This window comes from Medicago sativa, chromosome 6, assembly GCF_051527215.1.
Source record: "Medicago sativa cultivar Bolivia chromosome 6, Bolivia_mono, whole genome shotgun sequence".
NCBI lineage: Eukaryota > Viridiplantae > Streptophyta > Magnoliopsida > Fabales > Fabaceae > Medicago > Medicago sativa.
Window position 1 is genome coordinate 19,352,270 of NC_140754.1, and position 19,038 is coordinate 19,371,307.

At 34.0% G+C, this 19,038-nt stretch overlaps 1 long non-coding RNA gene across 1 annotated transcript; it reads left to right on the forward strand.

The window, feature by feature from the left end:
• The first annotated feature begins 254 nt into the window (after positions 1-254).
• Positions 255-1,743, forward strand: LOC146913478 (uncharacterized). The gene is made up of 2 exons (XR_015016068.1): positions 255-693; positions 894-1,743. It is a non-coding gene; the product is annotated as an uncharacterized LOC146913478 (long non-coding RNA).
• Positions 1,744-19,038: the final 17,295 nt, after the last annotated feature.

Genomic DNA, 19,038 nt, shown 5'->3' on the forward strand with positions numbered 1-19,038 from the left:
AACAAAAACTCTTCAAAACAAATTCATGGAAACCCTTCAATCACATTAAGTCCTTATCTGTTGTATCATTAAATTTAATGATTGGATGAGTGAGGGTCATTCATGTTCTGATGTGAATGATGCAGAAATAGATACATGAGGATGCGCAAATCATGTATATTGTAGGTGCCATAGTGTCATGGTTAAACCAGATGTCCATAAAAATGGCTGATATACTTGAGCCTTTTTTTTTTGTCACATTTTTTTTGGAAATTAGGTTAAGGTTTTACCATCTACAAGCAAGCTCTTATATAGCAAGGTTATCAATCTGAGTGTGTTTATAAGGATGCCTGTCAATTAAATCCATTCATTATGATTTCAATTGGATGTGAGCTATAGGCTATCAGAAGGATATTTGCACAATTTGTTAAAATGACACAATGGACCTGCTTGCACGTTTTACCACATATTATGTAATTAGTGCACTCTATTCTATGTTGTCATAGTTTTTTATTTATTTAAGCAATCACGATTTCTCTTGCACAGGTTTATGTTATCAATGAGATAAGTACTCATCATTTCTCTAAATACATGTGAAGGTGTTGGCATGGTTTGATTTCCCTTGAAGGGCGGCTACATTCCCCCATACATAAGCCACTACCATTTTGGATAATCATGATTATCACTTCCTGTGATTGTTTTGTAAAACTTCAGGTAAAGTTCCTAAATCTTTAGTCTTAAAACTTTTATGTCAACTATAGTGTTTTTATATAAAATTCATCATATATTGATTTCAACCTCTGAAGTATCATGAACTCGATTCGAGATGTGACTATTTTTAGTAGTGAAATTGAGTAGTTGTGATGTGATGAAGTGTAGTATTGATCAAGTGATGTTGATGGAGTTTTGTGCAGAAATGAAGAAATTAATAGGGAATACTTCTATGATATGGCTGAGTTCAAGCAAAGGGGTCGACTTCATCTGAAATTATTGTTATTTTTATGAAATTGCATTGCAGGTTTGTGAAGATAAACCTTTATCAATTATATTAAAGGTGCAAGCACAAATGAAGATAGTTTTTTTGGTACCTGTGTTGAAGCTAGGCTCCCATAAAGGATAAGTATACAAGACTCTCAAAGTGGGTTGGAAAAGTGGGCAAATGTTTAAGTCTTCCATATAATTAGTGTACATAATGAAATTTTCTGTTATGTTGCTTTGATAGTGGATTGTACTAAAAATGAGGGGTGAACATCATGATGTGCTCTTACTTATTGCATGTAGGTGGGCAGTGGCTCTGTTGCTGTCATGACAGTGCAGCACCTGTTTCACCTGTTTTTTTTTTCTGGTTTGGCACCTGTTTCTGCTGCTGTTTTTTGACTGATCTCTCCGCTTCAGGTGCTTGGGGGGTTCCGGTTTTTAGTGTTGCGATTTCCGCAGGTTGTGGCATAGTTATGGGTCTGAATTCCGGTGGTTATTATTGGATTTCAGTGTCATATCTTACGCTATTTCGCTTCGTTTCGTTAGTGGGGCTGTTATGAATTTGTGTGGGATTATAGTTTTGGTTGTTTGGGTGGATGTTACGCATATATGCAGCCTCTTTGTTTTTATTTTCCACCGTCTCTTAGCGTCTTGCGAGTGTTTTGGTTATCCATAATATTTTGCTGATTCAAAAAAAACTTATTGCCACTTAAGATCCTTTTCACATTGATATTTTTTTGGCTATACTTAGTGTTTGATTATATTAGTGCACATTTGAAGCTTCAATTTTTTTTAGTTTTTTTTTTATACTTAGTAATATCTTTTGTAATTTTTTTGTTGATCCTTATTCCCTTAAAGTAAAGCATTTTTTCACTGATGTTAACAGTATGAATGCATGATTCAATGATATTGAAATCACTATAAAAAAATATAATATTGAAACCATTGTCCATTTGAAAAAGCTATTGAATGAATGATTATTTATTATTTTTTGCTAATATGAATGAATGATTAAATGACATAGCAAATCATTTATGTGATTGCTACTATTTTTAAGCGTCTTTCTAACAATTGCTTCAATGATCCATAAAATGAAAAATTGGGTTAAAAATAATTGTGTATTTTGTCAAGTAATAATTATACCATCTTTTCTTCCAAAAAATTACACCACTTTTCTTTCTATTTATTTTTGTAACAAAAAAAAAATTAGAAGCAACTATACATTTTACACATGTTTTACAAACATTTCATGTGTGCATCACAAAGACCTGTGCATCAATCGTGATCTTTCAAGTTTCAAAGACGACAGTTTCTTTTAGTTGTCTCATTTTTCGTGACAATTAACGAGAGCCAAGGGCAATTACTGTGACATGTTGGATTATATTTCTCAACGCCAGTATTTTCACATTGACAATTATATGTTGTTGTCTCGAGAGTTACATCCAGAGGAGGGCGATAACCAATGAAGATGGTGAAGATATTGATGTGACGTCTAATGTTGTGTACGAAAAAGTATTTCGAAATGTGTAATATTCCATAATATATGCTATGTTGTCATTAAAAACTGTTTATTTCTTTGGTGTAACATGTTTGGTTGGCAATACAATATTTATCGATATTGTAGCTTTTGTTTGGCGATAAATTTCATTTATGTAGTTTAATTATTTAAATTTCATTCCACTATATCTCGGTCTATTGTATATCAAATTATTCTAACTCATAAGACCCGTGCGGCGCACGGGTCTGCGTTCTAGTGAATGAAAAAGTTGGCCCGTACGTGAACCCGCGGTTGACCACTTTACTCAAACCTCATCATCAAATTCAATATAGACCGTCAAGTTCAAAACATGCAATTTCGCCCATGGTATTCAACCAAACCAGAAAATGATCATAAATAAAAAGTTCAAGATGTATGTATCTCATAAAATCGCACACTAACTCAAGTTTTAACATCATTCTCATATTTGGAATTCAATATATGTCACGGCTTTTTCGTATATAGATGATAGACCTTTTTTCTTGTACAAATATAATGATATTATTCATGAGCCAAACTAGGGTTTAGTGTGAACTCCTCTCTATTCTTGACGTTCTTTCATTTTTTTAAATTTTTTTAGGGGATTTTCTTCATATTACAAGGAAATCAATGCTATATTTTTTTTCATGTTTATTTACTAAAAGTATTTAAACAAAAATACTATAAATTCATAAGTGATATAAGATTATATCATTAAGCAACGCAATTATACCATTTTATTTGGTCTCTATCATAATATGAACATATTATGTGATATTATTTTATTTTCTAACATTACCAAGTGTTTGTTGTCTCTCACACACTTTCCTATCCATAATCCTATCAACAATTTTCTTACTAAGATCTGCGGATAATGACAAACTCCCTGTCCATTCATCTCACTATGTTTTCCTAAATTCCAAAGATTTTTATTTTTTTGAAAGATCCAAAGATGGTTCTATACTTCATCAAGTGTTAGATTATACAAAGATCCTGACCTAGATAAAGATGAAGTCTTTGACTCTTGAACTGTTCCACCTTGTGATCCCATATTTTTCATTCTTGTCTTCACCACAAACTAAAACTATATAAATATACCTTTCATTTCTAAATCTAAATTCCTACTTATCTAAAGGGAAATGCTACTTCTAGCGAATTTTCTTTTAATGAAAACATCACGACCCTTGTATCTTTTTGCCATGTGACTGTAGCCTAACATCATCCTTTTATCCAAGCATCCATGTTTTGTGCTAAATTTGATCTAACGGTGGCATTGAATTCTATATAAACTCGTGAAATTAAATTTCGCTTGGAATAGCACCGCTCTTATCTAAATCCCTCTTTACAAACGCAAAGCATGCAATTTTGAAAAGGGGTGTAAAGGGGGGTTGAAAATTGGTCCTATAATGAAAAAATAGCAAGATAAGGGATACACATTTGTCTCGTGAATGAATTTTTTTATTAAACTATAATTAATAATATATTACAATTACTCTCATTTTTTATTCATAAAATATAAAAAAAACCATATTTAACTAATAAATTAGTGACAAACAGTTATTCCATATCTGAATTGTACGCTTCAATGGTTGTCTTTAATGACTTATTGGATGTAAATAGGTTAGAATAAATAATATATCCATGCATGCCAATTTGGCTAGAGAAGTATTATGGTAAAGCCCCCAAGAAGTAATATGTGTAGGGGATTGCCTTTTTTATCAACCTTTAGTTTTCATCCATAAACCAACCAATGCAAATGTTTGTAATTTTTTCCTCGAACATTCTTAATCCTATTTTTGTCTTTTAAACCAACAAAATCATGACATTTTCTCTCATACTATGCATTTTACATACTTTACTTTTTTAGTCATTTACCTTAGTAAGCAATTTTTTGAACCTTGAAATTTCTAGGAAATACCATAACCTTTGCATGAGGAACTTTTGTTAACACCATCACCGTTGGAATCTTAATCCCTCACTTTGTAGCATAGTCTCTTACATTTGGGACATTAATTAAACTTTTCAAATACTTTCAGATACAATATGCAATTATTAGGGCATGCATGAAGTATTTAGAAACATGTCATCATTCAATAATTCAAGTAGTTCAATGGAAGTAATTCAGTGATAACTCATTTGGATGTGGTTATCTCTATCTCTTTTTCTCTCATAACTCTCTATCTCTCTCTTAATCTCACTCTCTCACTTCATTTAAAAAGAAAAATGTAATCAAGAGAAAGTATGAGATTAAGAGAGAGAGATAGAGTGTTAGGAGAGGGAAAGAGAGAAATGAGGTGGAAATGATCCAATTTAGTAAGATTTGTGTATCCCGAATAGAAAAGGTTTTCCTTGTAACTACACAAATCAGTCTTCTGTGTTTTAACTTATGGAGGTGATAATTCAAATCATGGTTATGACAGTAATATGTTGATTCAAATCATGATGCAGAAAATGGATTTCAGATGCTATCTTGCATGGTTGATTCGGATGAGACTTGTTGGGATTCAAACCTAGGGCCGGCCCATAGCCTGACGAGGCTGGGCTATGCCACTGGGCCTCCATTTTTTTGGAGCCCAAAATATTTTTTTTTAATATGTAAGGAACAAAATTATTAGTTATATATAATTAAAGCGGAAGAATAACAATTTATGCACTGAGCTCAAGTGGCGTGGAAAATTTTGGCTGAGCCTATTGTCTTTGGTAGGGGTGGACAGTTTGGGCCGACCCGTCCAAAACCGGCCGGCCCGTGAGCAGAAAAAGGAAAACGGGCAGGGCAAACCGGGTTTATCGGGTCGTCGGGTTTGTATGTTCGGTTTGTACTGGGTAACTGTGGTCGAGTTCGGATGGCATAATACAACCCGCGGTTCACCGTAACCCGACCGAAATATATGGCATCTGCTTTATTACTCGTAACATGTGTGCTGCCAGCTAGTAAATGTCTACTCTCTAGTCCCATCCATTCCAATGAAAACGCGTACATTGAGACCACAACAAACAATGACTCATGATTATTTTAATTTATTTTACTTCACTTTCCAAAGTAATTTTTGCTCTTTTCCACACAACAACTTCACATAGTTTTTGCTCTTTTCCACACAACAACTCCTCTTACTTTTTCTTTCTCTCTCACGAGCCATCTTCTTCTTCTCTTCTCTATACAATCATCTTCTTTCTTTCTTTTTTGTTTTTGTTTTGTTTACATTGAAATCTTCTTGTTTGTTAAACCCAAATAATTCAATAGAGCTACAACCTCTTTGATGTTCTTGTTCCATTTCAATAGAAAGTTTTTCCTCCACCTCTTCATCTGAAGTTTTTCTGCACGGATTCTGTTTTTTTTTGTTTGAAGATTATGTTTTCAATGATACAGATCTGAGCTTTTTATTTGTTTGTATACACATCATTCTTCTCTTTTATGTCATTCTCATCTCTAGTTAGGTTTGGTTTTAAGATTTTGCTGGTGTTTGTTCTCATCTCTCTTTCTTTTTTTAGTTTTTTATCAGATTTGTTTAATCCACAACCGACAGTGGCCGGCCGACCACCCGCTAAAACCATCAGACCGCCAACCGCCGAAACCGTAGCTTCACTTGGGCGGTAACGGACTGCTATTTTGACACCGACGGTTTGAACGGTTCCGAGTTTTGAGCCCGAAACCCGCCCGAAACCGTCCGCTGTCCACCCCTTTGGTTTGTTCAAGTCCCACTTCCCACTCGCCCACTTGTTGAGCAATTTTTTCAATAATATTTTTTGCAGTGCCTCATTTTAATTTTTTGGGGCCTTAAATTTAATATTTTCTTCGTTCAAGTCCCACTTGAGCAATTTTTTCAATAATATTTTTTGCAGTGCCTCATTTTAATTTTGGCTAAAGTGCAACTTTGGCCCCCTATCTTTCAAAAAGTTGCGATTTTGGCCCCCTAAGTTTGAAAACTACAATTTTGGTCCCCTATGTTTTAGCCCCTTTGCATATTTGGTCCTTTTGGTCAATTTTGACCAAGTCAACGCATACGTGGCATGCCACATGTGTAATTAATTAATTAAAAAAATAAAAAATCGAAAAAATCAATTTTTAAATTAAATAAATGAAAAAAATAATAAAAAAATTTAAAAATTCTGAAAAAATGAAAAATAATAAAAAAAAAATTAAAAAATTTTGAATAAATGAAAAAATAAAAAAATTTAAAAAACGAAAAAATATTACAAAAAATGAAATAAATTCTTGAATAATAAAAATATTAATAAAAATGATTAAAAAACGAAAAAAATTTCACAAAAATTCATGGACAATTCCAAGAACCACTTATTCGAAAAAGTAATGTCGTGAAAACATTCATTTCCCTAAAGAAGAAATATGTACCAAATTTGTGGCCAAGTTGTATTCTCGTCGGTGTTTTTGTGTATACTTTTTTCGTTTCCTTGCGCCTTTAGAATGTCAAATTTTCAACATTAGAAAATTCTGTAAAAAATTTGAAAAAAAAAATTTCGAAAAAAATTCTGAAAAAAATAATGTCAAATTTTCCAGATTTTTTAAAAAAAAATTCGTATTTTTTCGATTTTTTTAAAAATCTGGAAAATTTGACATTATTTTTTTCAAATTTTTTCATTATTTTTTAATTATTTTTTTCATTTATTTATTTTAAAAATTAATTTTCTGGATTTTTTTTCATTTATTTAATTGAAAATCTGGAAATTTTTTAATTTTTTTAATTATTTTTCATTTTTCCACAATTTTTTAATATTTTTTTATTATTTTTCATTTTTTAATATTTTTTTATTATTTTTTTCATTTATTTAATTTAAAAATTGATTTTTTCGATTTTTTTATTTTTTTAATTAATTAATTACACACGTGGCATGCCACGTATGCATTGACTTGGTCAAAATTGACCAAAATGACCAAATATGCAAAGGGGCTAAAACATAGGGGACCAAAATTGTAGTTTTCAAACTTAGGGGGCCAAAATCGCAACTTTTTGAAAGATAGGGGGCCAAAGTTGCACTTTAGCCTTTAATTTTTTTGGGCCTTAAATTTAATTTTTATCTTCGTCTTTTAACAGACTAAAACCGGGCCTATGAATAGTTTAAGACGGCCCTGTTCAAACCATGCAATCTTCGGATTAGAATCAGGTAGGATTTGAATCACAGTTAAGAGGTTTGAAACACTCTTGATCACAGTTTAATTTAACACCCCATTTTTTAAGACTCCCACCGATTAGATCATTTGTTTCATTTCTGGTCGTCTAAAATATTGCCAAATAATCGAATTGGATTATCAAAATCATGAGTTGCTCATAATTTCCAAAATAGGGAATAAAAAAATTGTGCAATTAAAAATATGAGGTCCATAATTGCGATTTTGTGAAACTATGGACACTAAAATTTCATTTAAGTCTATTTTAAAAGAATGAAAAACAATTAAAAATGAGTGAGAGAATTAGCATGTAGTAACAAAAAAAAAATAGAAAATTACACTCCCCTCCCCTGAAAGATGTTTAAATTACACTCTCCTCCCTTCTTATGTTAAAATATACACTCCCCTCCCTTGAAAAGTAAAATGTATACTCTCCTCCCCTATAAGATGCTTGAATTACAACCCCCTTCCTTAATAATTAAATATGGACTACACTTTAATCTACTTTAACATAAATAAATATTTTTATAATATATATTAATTTTGAATCACCATTTAAAAAATATAATTTCGTTTCATTATAATTTAAATGTCAATGACAATTAAATTTAAATATTTTGTTATTAATTTTATAATTTAGCCTATAAAATTCAATGTTAAATAACCATACTTAATCGACTTTAGTAATTTTTCACATATTTTAATTTTATTTTGGGTTGATTCATATTTTATAACAGGGATTAAAACTATATGTTAATGAAATTGTGAATAAAAAATAAAGAAATATATGCATTCCAAAATTGATTATATTAAAATGAACTTGCAATGCTATTTTTCTTTGAAGTGTGTTAGATTATTATTTTCTGGATAGATTATTAGAAATAAAAAATAAATATTGAGGGACTAAAGCGTGATTTTAACTTAAGAGGGGAGAGGAATGTAATTCAAGCTTCTCTCAAGGGAGGGGAGTGAAATATTTTCTAATATGTTTTGAATAAGAGGGGAGGGGAGTGTATATTTTAACATAAGAGGGGAGGGGAGTATAATTCAAGCATCTTTAAAGGGAGATGAGTGTAATTTACTCAAAAAAAAAGTCTCTCTTTCATCAAAATAAACTACTATTTTTTACGCACAAAATAAACTATCATTAACTTTTAAAAAGGCTTAAATATCACTTTGGTCTTTTAAAAGTTCAATTTCTCCCGTTAACATCAAAATGGTCAATTTTATTCTTTAACTTATTTTAAAAAGTTTAGTTTCCTCCCTTAACTTTAAAATGGATCAATTCGGATCATTAATTTGTGTAACTTAAAACATCTTGATCCCTTAACTTATGAAATATACTAATATATCCGTATATTAAGAGTTCAAGTTAAAAGCTTAAAATGCATTAACTCACATAATTTAACAGATCAAAATGACCGATATTAAAGTTAAGAAGGGATGTTGAATTTATAATAAATTAAGGGACTGAATTGACCAACTTTAAAATCAAAGGAATAAATTGAGTTTTTAAATAAGTTAACGGACCAGAGAGATATTTCAGGCTTAAAAATATAATAATAGTGCTAACAACCCTGTATCCTAAAAAAAATTGCTAACAACCATATAAAAAGTAAGAGTGCTAGCTAATGGATATTTGGATTATTCTTATCATTGTCACAAAATCAATATTTTTTGAAGGATTGTCACAGAATAAATTATAAATCTATTAGGCGCACATAGGAATATATGGAAATAGGTCAGGCCGACTTTCAGAGACCTACGACCTAGTCTGCGATAGATTAGGTCAAACTTTTTTCTTAAGAGTTAAATATGTTTTTGCTCCTTATAAAATTGGTAACTTCTAAGTTTAGTCCTTTACTTAATTTTAATAGGTTTTTTAATCCCTACAAAATAAAATTACTTCTAATTTTAGTCCCTGTTACAACAAAGTTTGTTTAATTATCCTTAAACTCTTAAATGTTTGAACGATCTTTTTGAGACAAGTTTAGAACACTATGAAAGGTTCATTTACTAAAATTTAGAATTTTTTTAACATGAAACAAATTAAATATGAATTTTTTTAATACGACAAAAGTTAAAGATAAAATTAACAAAATCTGAACGTAAAAATCAAATTTTGCGACAACTTTTTGCAGAAGAACTTTTAGTAATGTTCCTAACATGTCTGCAAAAACTCAAGAGTTTAAACATAAATTAAACAAATTTGAAGTAAGAAGAGACTAATACTGAGCGCAGAAATTCTTTTAAGGGACTAAAAGAACTATTAAAATTAAGTAAAGACTAAACTTAAAAGGTCTCAATTTTATAGGGACCAAAAACATATTTAACCCTTTTCTTAAATAGAGAAGGCCTATGCTTTTTTAGAAGTCTATTTAACTTAAAAGGTTAGGCCACAAGCCATTCAAAAAGCCTCCTAGGCCTATTAGGCCGGCCTATTTGAGTAAATATGAATAATATTATATATTATATTTTTTTACTTTGAATTAAAATAAAAATTTGTTAACTTTTTTCAGTAATTTAAGATTATTAGTAGTATACATTAATTTTTTTGCATATTTAAATGTATTATTATAAATTAGAATTGAAATATGATACAATATATTGTCAAATTTCCTAAAACTCATGTTGATCATCAAAAGAAAGTTTAATCTAATTGATATATTAGTTCGCTAGTCTATTTAAACTTATATCACATTGCTTATTGAAAGATGTTCATATGAAATAGGTTTTTAAACAGGCTAGCAGACCGTATCAGACTTTCAGAAGGCCAGACTCAGACCTAAAAACTAACCTTATGACAGACCGCAAACCAGACTTAGACCTTCAAAAAAATTGGCAAGCCAGACTCAGGTCTTGCAAAGCCTAGCTCGGCCTAGCCTATTCCCAACGCTAGGCACATTCATAGTATTTCCTTTTTAGCGAGTGGAGACTCACTCACATTTTGCATATTTCAAAAAATAATCACATTTTGATTATTTTGAAATAATAAAAAATTATTTTCATAATTTGGTTTTTTGTGAATGTGTCTAAGACTTACGACTATAATCTTACGGCCATGAAAGACTTGCTATGGTTAGTCATGCTCAAAAAGTGTTTCGTAATATTTGTTTTTTAGGCCATGAAAAATTATTAATATTTTTTTAATAATTTGGTTTTTTATGAAAATAAAGATGAATTTTGAAAGATAAGATAATTAAACTTGGCCTGTAATATGATAGATAAACAAGCAAATAATCTCACCTAAAAGACATCTGCCCAATACAAATTCTAGCCACGGGGCTAAGTTTATATGACCATGAGATATGTGATCATGAAGAAGTTGGGAGGGTGATGCTATGGTAAAAATGGTTATTAGATGCATGGATGATTGGATGATCATGAATGAAGATGATGAGTGCTAGGTTTTTGGTATGAGATAGTTGGTGATGGTTGATAGAGTTGTTGTTTAGGGTTCGTTTGGTTTAGTAGTGGTTTCTAGAAAATCATGGTAGATTTTCACGTCATTCACAAAAGCTTATTTTTGTAGGTTCAGGATTTTCACGTCCAACTTGTCTCAGGACGTGATATTTGCACTGCAAAAGCTAATCGAAACATGTACTTAGATGAGTATGAAGATGAGATTGAAGGAAATGCTTCTTCAACGATAAAAATATTGCTATTGGCTCCTTTATGGATTCCAACTTTTGTGGCTTTATTGGCATCTCTATCGGTACATCTAAACTCGTTAAACCTTTATTGGTATCTCAACTATTGTGGCTTTCCATTTTATGGAGCTCAATCAAATAAGGGTCTTGCTAACCAATGCCCTCATGTCAATGGTTAAGGTAACCAAAATTAGTAGTTTTACATTGAAAACAACAATTTGTAAACTTTTTACAAGTTGACTTGACCACTTTTTATCACTTTCCAACACAAAATTTCTATTTTTGTTCCTTTATCCAATGCCCCAAGGGCACTCTTTAGCATTTGATTTTTGCTCTCCACCCAGCACATTTTGCTCTGTAACACCCATACTAGACGTATCTAGAAAGTCTAGCATGTGTATTAGTTTAGTACTGGATACATTCAAAATTTACAACAATACAACTACGAATGAATACATATACAACCAAATGCGTTCGTACATAGTAATACAACTCAACTTTCTAAAGTATAATAGATGCATCCTTGAATATCCACATCGTCCTGCAGTGGTACGAACGAACACTTGTCGTATCATCCATTCGGCTACTAACTTGCTAATCCAACCTGTTTATCTGAAACAAATAAGGATTGGGATGAGACATAATGTCTCAGTGAGTTCCCCTAAATCCTAGGCTATAGGCAACCTCAGGGGAAACCTACGGTCACCACGTGTCTAAAATACAACCTGACGGTTGATTATACGTGTGTGGGGACTTGCATACTTAGACGGTCGTGCATACTAGGGCCGTCATAGTCTTATCTCACTTGTTATAGGATTCACTTCCTATACGTGTCATGGCGGTCAAGGGGAATCTAAAACCGCAATGCCAAGAATACGCTCTACGTATCAAGGCCTAAACATACTATAATCATGACACAATTCTAAACCGGACAATTAGGGGAAACCTAAGATCGTCATCGGCGTACCTTTATCTATTTGCTCTAATGCATAATACGATGTTTATAACAACGTATCTTATCTTGCTATCATACTAGTTTAGACGATCTACGTCTATGTTCTACTATTCTTGATGATCTACGTCTATGTTCTACTATTCTTGACGATATACGTCAAGGCTCTATGACATAACATAAATATGTCTAATAAATATGCACAGTCAGATTCATTCATAAGTTAGCGTTGAACAAACAGTTATTATCTGAGTTCATTTTACGGAAAGCCCTGAGTGGAGTAACCCCTAGCGCAATCCCTATCTATCCGATGGAAACCTATCTAAGGTATAACCAACGACACTCCTGCAGTGATGTGCGGGATCCTTACGGCTAACCCCGTTTCACCTAATGGAAACCCCTTGAACCAACCTAGTGTGGACACAAGAGACACGACCACTATATCTTGCTTACTAAGTGACATGCGGGTTCCTTACGGCTAACCCCGTTTCACCTACTAGAAACCCTTGAGCCAACCTAGTGTGGACACAAGAGACATGGCACCTTTAACTTTAAAGTCTTGGTCTATATATATGCATGAGTATTAAATCTATACTAGCTACCTCTTTTAGCTCGGATGCCTATACGATCCGACTAGAGGTAAACTATATGCTTGCTTAACTTGCTACGTGAAGAGATATCTAATCAATTCACGTCTGGCCACACTCGCATGGCACTCTAGTTTCTATACGAAGAGAATACTCTATATCACTTCGCATCTAATCAAGCATACTACTCATGCCTAGCATTCTATTCTTTACTAACTATTCTAGTTCTTGACAAGCTATGTCAAGGCTCTACTTTCATCCCATGCCTAGTTCTTTGCTACCCGAGTAATTCGGCTAATCTCTCTTGAATCACTCTTGCCATTCATGTTAAGATTGCCATGATTTTCATTTCAAGAATCGTTTGATGTTATATGCATTGCCTAGATGTTGTTTTGGGGTTATAAAGTTGTAAAACGTTGAAAGAAAAGCTTCAGAATGCACCACGGACCCTGAACTGGGCCAACAGGCCAAAGCAAGTTGGCCAAGTCCAGAGAGCTGCGCTAATAGCTCAGCTGGGGCGTGGCTCATCCTGTGAATTTCGCTATTCCAATGGTTCCTGCAATGCACCAAAACATCCAGCAACATATATATACCTTATAAAACATCTTTCATGGCAATATTAACATGTACAAGACTAGATCAAGGCTAGGGTACTAAAAATCATTTTTTTCTCTAAACTTAACTAAAATCATGATTTGCTTGCAATTAAACACATAATCCCAATGGTGGGTTCTATCTAAGAACTCACCTAACATATTCCTTGTGATTCCTCAAGTTCCAAGCTTTCCCAAGTTCAAACCCTAATCCAAGAATCCTTGCTCAATCCTTTCTCTTTGTTGTTTCTTGTCCTTGAAGCTTCTATGATTCTTGTTTGGTTACTAATTGCATGATTTGGAAAGCCTTGGATGGATTGGAGAGGGAAGGAGGGGCGCATATCTAGAGAGAAGGAGGAGAGAATTCTTTACCCAAAAACCTAGAGAGAGAAAGTCATGAAGATAATGAAGATTTTGGCCCAAAACCACTTATATACTCCCTTGTGCGAGTTTACTTAAATGTCCTTCGTCTCAGTCGTGTTTACCTGACCCTGATACATAACTCATGCTTAACTGATATTACTTATAAATATCTTCCGTCGTACTTAACTTTCTTCATCATAATCACTTTCCATGAATCTTAGTCCTCTGATACATTTAACAGATGAAATTTCCATTAGCTGACAAGCGGAATATTACACTCTAACCCCCTTAAAAAAAATTTCGTCCTCGAAATTTAGAAATTATCTACAATCATCGCAACTATAATCTGCCTCCTTTGGTTTTTGTTATACAATATCTGATCAAACTCACTCCGAAGAGTTTCGAAGCATACTTTCCTTATCAATACATGTAATTCTTCCTCTTTCTTATTCTGCATATGATTGAATATGGTCTCTTCAATCTTACTATCTTTATCAAAATCACAGAACTATCCGAGAACATAGTGATTAAAACTAACTTTTGTTATATGAGGATTGCTTGTCTCGGATCTATTCCTTCTCTGCTTAGCATGAACTCTGCATCTAAGTAACTTTTCTCTATCTGAATCACTCAGGATTTGCCTTTAAACTGGAGTTCTACTGATATCCAGGTTTGCCCTGCAGTGCTTACTTGTATCTACCACATCTTATCATGCATACATCTTATCACGCATACATAATCTTTCTTGCCGCACCTTGCGACTTTTGCCTCTTACTTTGTTACTCATCTTGATGATTCAGCAAATCTATTATCTCTTTTCGGAGTCTTAAGAAACCTTTCTATCTCTCACAGTCTCCTTGCACCCGAATCCAGGGGTAACTTGTCCAACTTGGTATGAAGAAGCGAAACCATATACACCGATTCACATGAAAATCTATTAACCAATCTTGAGGTTTGCACACTCTTAAAACTTTCTACCAAGTCCATTTACACTTGCATTGGACATTCTAAGCACAAATCTGTGCATCCCGTAGGACATTAGTATCACATGAACATCGTCGTTTCCTCATAAAACCTTATCTTCTATAGTTTGCACACATTCTAATACGGTTTCTTGTTAGTTAATAACGATACTCATTCTAGCATTTTGTTTCTAAAATTTCTAAACTCTGGTACATAGGTTCTTGGAACGAATAGATGCATGACTAGAAAAATATCATTTTAAAACTAAGTCTATACTAGTACTGCAGAACCACAGGACGAGTCTCTATATCTGAAAAAGGTTTTACGACTCTCCTTCACACTTGCCTCTAGCGAGTTGGTCCTGAAGTCTGTACGTCTTAAGTGAGCTTACTCGCTTTCGACGTATCTCATCAGTTTTAACAATGTGAAATTTCATGTTTTTAACTCAATACCAATCTTAACTCTAAAAATTATAAAATCATGGCTTGACACCATTCTAGAAAGTACCGTTATCACCTAACAAGTATGGTATAAAATGATATGTGCTTCTCCGTGCATATCTCATGAATCGTATTCTTTTATCACATCACAAATTCTTTCTGATTGACCAACAACTCTTCTGCGCATTCGACATCACCAAATAGGCAACCCGATTAATCATCTATACTTACTTAACATAACGAGAACTCCCTGCTGGTTTCATAATACTTCTCACTAAAGCTGCATTTCTATCATGAACTTCCTTCACGAAGATTCTTACTATCAATTTCCATGTTCCATGGCTACTGTTAACAACTTTACTGATTAACTTTCCGTTGCGCTACTCTGATTCTCACCGGTTGGCTTCAACCATTATTCTGATCCGTCGAGACGAATGAACTTTATTCTTCTTCTATCATTACACTAATATCTGCTTGAACTCTGCTCGATACTTCTATGTTACGTGCTACTCTGCAACCTCGCTCTACTCTTTGTTGGTAAGATTGAATCTCAAGGAAACTTACCTCTGGACATATCAATGTCATACTTACTCTTATTCCCGAACAACTTAACTCAAGGAGCATATCTTTGCTATTACATACCTACTATTCCATGAATCGTTCTTACAACTTCCAATGGTAAACTCATCTTGCACTCGGACATACTTCCTTATGCATCTAACATTGTATCTTCGTATCTCGCATATTATGTTTTGCTTAATTCTTCCTATGCTTGCTCGTTAATTTTTCTCTCTAAGAAAATTTCGTAAATTAGCACACGGGTCATTGACGTTGATGATTTTCAACTATATAAAAACATATACTGAATCTAGGTCCCAGTCATTACTCTAAATTCACAGAACGAGTTGACAACACGTACGTGCCATCAAGTCTTAGTTCTAGTAAGTTTAGCCCAAACTACGCGAGTCGTAACAGACCGATACCTACAAAAATTCATTTGAATTTCAAAAATGTCAACTTCAATCACCCTTATGTGTATATATTTCCAAAATCATGTAAACTTTACGATTTGACATCTTAACGAGCCTTCGCAAGTCCATCAAGCAAAACATAGATTCGAGGGGTACTCATAACTCCACAAAATCCGAGAGCCTTGTGATTTCATACTACTCTGCACCACTTTAACTTCTTACTTCATGCCTTCACATCTGTGACTTCCATCCTAGATACTGGTGCCTCTAAACTCTTGGTCTAAACTCATTCTTATCTCTTGCACATTAACTCCCAAAGTTACCTTAAACCGAATTGATTCCGTTAATACTTGTCCATGCATTTTTCCTTTGAAAATCTTAGGATGTGATATGCATTCGTCACTCGATATCAAAAAATTTCGTTGCATAAAAGATGGTGAAGACAACTCTCCAATAGTCACTGTATTCCCTAGATACGAACTGAAAGTTTTCGGGAAAACCAAAAATTTCGCTCCAGGTTCGCTATTGACGAGTTTCTTCAGCTCAATTTTCAAAAAACATACTTTGCATAAATTTTTATTTCTCAAGTAAATCAATGCACATCAATCATTCCCAACATCTAAAATATCCTACTACATATGCATGGCAAGCATCAACCTAATTCGATACAATTCTCGGCACTTTAGAAATTAATGCCTCATTCCTGATAACATAAAACTTTCACTGAATCCTTTTCTACTACGAGGAGCTTGCTTCTTTGCGTTGCCGCTTAACGTAGCTTTCCGAACACTAGAACCTTGTTCACTTTGAACATTCAAGTCCATAACCTCAACAACATAACGCTAATCCTGAGAATCTACTAATTCCGCCAACGTACGTCGACTGCTCTCTATCTTGTAGCCTTGCGCTTAATTTCCGGAATACAATTCCGTTCTAACTACGACCCTTACTGAAGCTTCAGGTCCTGCTAAGATATTTCCATGTTCTTCACTTACGGGTATACAAAGTATCATTAACAACTTACCCAACACTATCGGAACGACCCTTCTCAACATTGCCTTACATTCCCGGAGGATTCATACTTCTACTTGCTTAGTTCACCGGCCACCTACTGGCACGATCAACTTCTTACTAATACTCATTCCGAGTTCTTACTTCTGGGTTCACACTTTCCGGTGCATCTTCATCACATACTTCGTTCCTCCAGGGTCCTATTCAGCTCTCAGGCATCCATTCTAATCGTCGAATGCTAAATTGAGTTGATCAAGCTCAACTAACAGCAACAACTAGAACATTTACCCGAAACCCAATGGTCCCACTACCTTTGTTGTAACTTAATAACCCAAGGCACGATCTGAATCGACCTGCTCTGATACCAAATGTAACACCCATACTAGACGTATCTAGAAAGTCTAGCATGTGTATTAGTTTAGTACTGGATACATTAAAAATTTACAACAATACAACTATGAATGAATACATATACAACCAAATGCGTTCGTACATAGTAATACAACTCAACTTTCTAAAGTATAATAGATGCATCCTTGAATATCCACATCGTCCTGCAGCGGTACGAACGAACACTTGTCGTATCATCCATTCGGCTACTAACTTGCTAATCCAACCTGTTTATCTGAAACAAATAAGGATTGGGATGAGACATAATGTCTCAGTGAGTTCCCCTAAATCCTAGGCTATAGGCAACCTCAGGGGAAACCTACGGTCACCACGTGTCTAAAATACAACCTGACGGTTGATTATACGTGTGTGGGGACTTGCATACTTAGACGGTCGTGCATACTAGGGCCGTCATAGTCTTATCTCACTTGTTATAGGATTCACTTCCTATACGTGTCATGGCGGTCAAGGGGAATCTAAAACCGCAATGCCAAGAATACGCTCTACGTATCAAGGCCTAAACATACTATAATCATGACACAATTCTAAACCAGACAATTAGGGGAAACCTAAGATTGTCATCGGCGTACCTTTCTCTATTTGCTCTAATGCATAATACGATGTTTCTAACAACGTATCTTATCTTGCTATCATACTATTTTAGACGATCTACGTCTATGTTCTACTATTCTTGATGATCTACGTCTATGTTCTACTATTCTTGACGATCTACGTCAAGGCTCTATGACATAACATAAATATGTCTAATAAATATGCACAGTCAGATTCATTCATAAGTTAGCGTTGAACAAACAGTTATTATCTGAGTTCATTTTACGGAAAGCCCCGAGTGGAGTAACCCCTAGCGCAATCCCTATCTATCCGATGGAAACCTATCTAAGGTATAACCAACGGCACTCCTGCAGTGATGTGCGGGATCCTTACGGCTAACCCCGTTTCACCTAATGGAAACCCCTTGAACCAACCTAGTGTGGACACAAGAGACACGACCACTACATCTTGCTTACTAAGTGACATGCGGGTTCCTTACGGCTAACCCCGTTTCACCTACTGGAAACCCCTTGAGCCAACCTAGTGTGGACACAAGAGACATGGCACCTTTAACTTTAAAGTCTTGGTCTATATATATGCATGAGTATTAAATCTATACTAGCTACCTCTTTTAGCTCGGATGCCTATACGATCCGACTAGAGGTAAACTATATGCTTGCTTAACTTGCTACGTGAAGAGATATCTAATCAATTCACGTCTGGCCACACTCGCATGGCACTCTAGTTTCTATACGAAGAGAATACTCTATATCACTTCGCATCTAATCAAGCATACTACTCATGCCTAGCATTCTATTCTTTACTAACTATTCTAGTTCTTGACAAGCTATGTCAAGGCTCTACTTTCATCCCATGCCTAGTTCTTTGCTACCCGAGTAATTCGGCTAATCTCTCTTGAATCACTCTTGCCATTCATGTTAAGATTGCCATGATTTTCATTTCAAGAA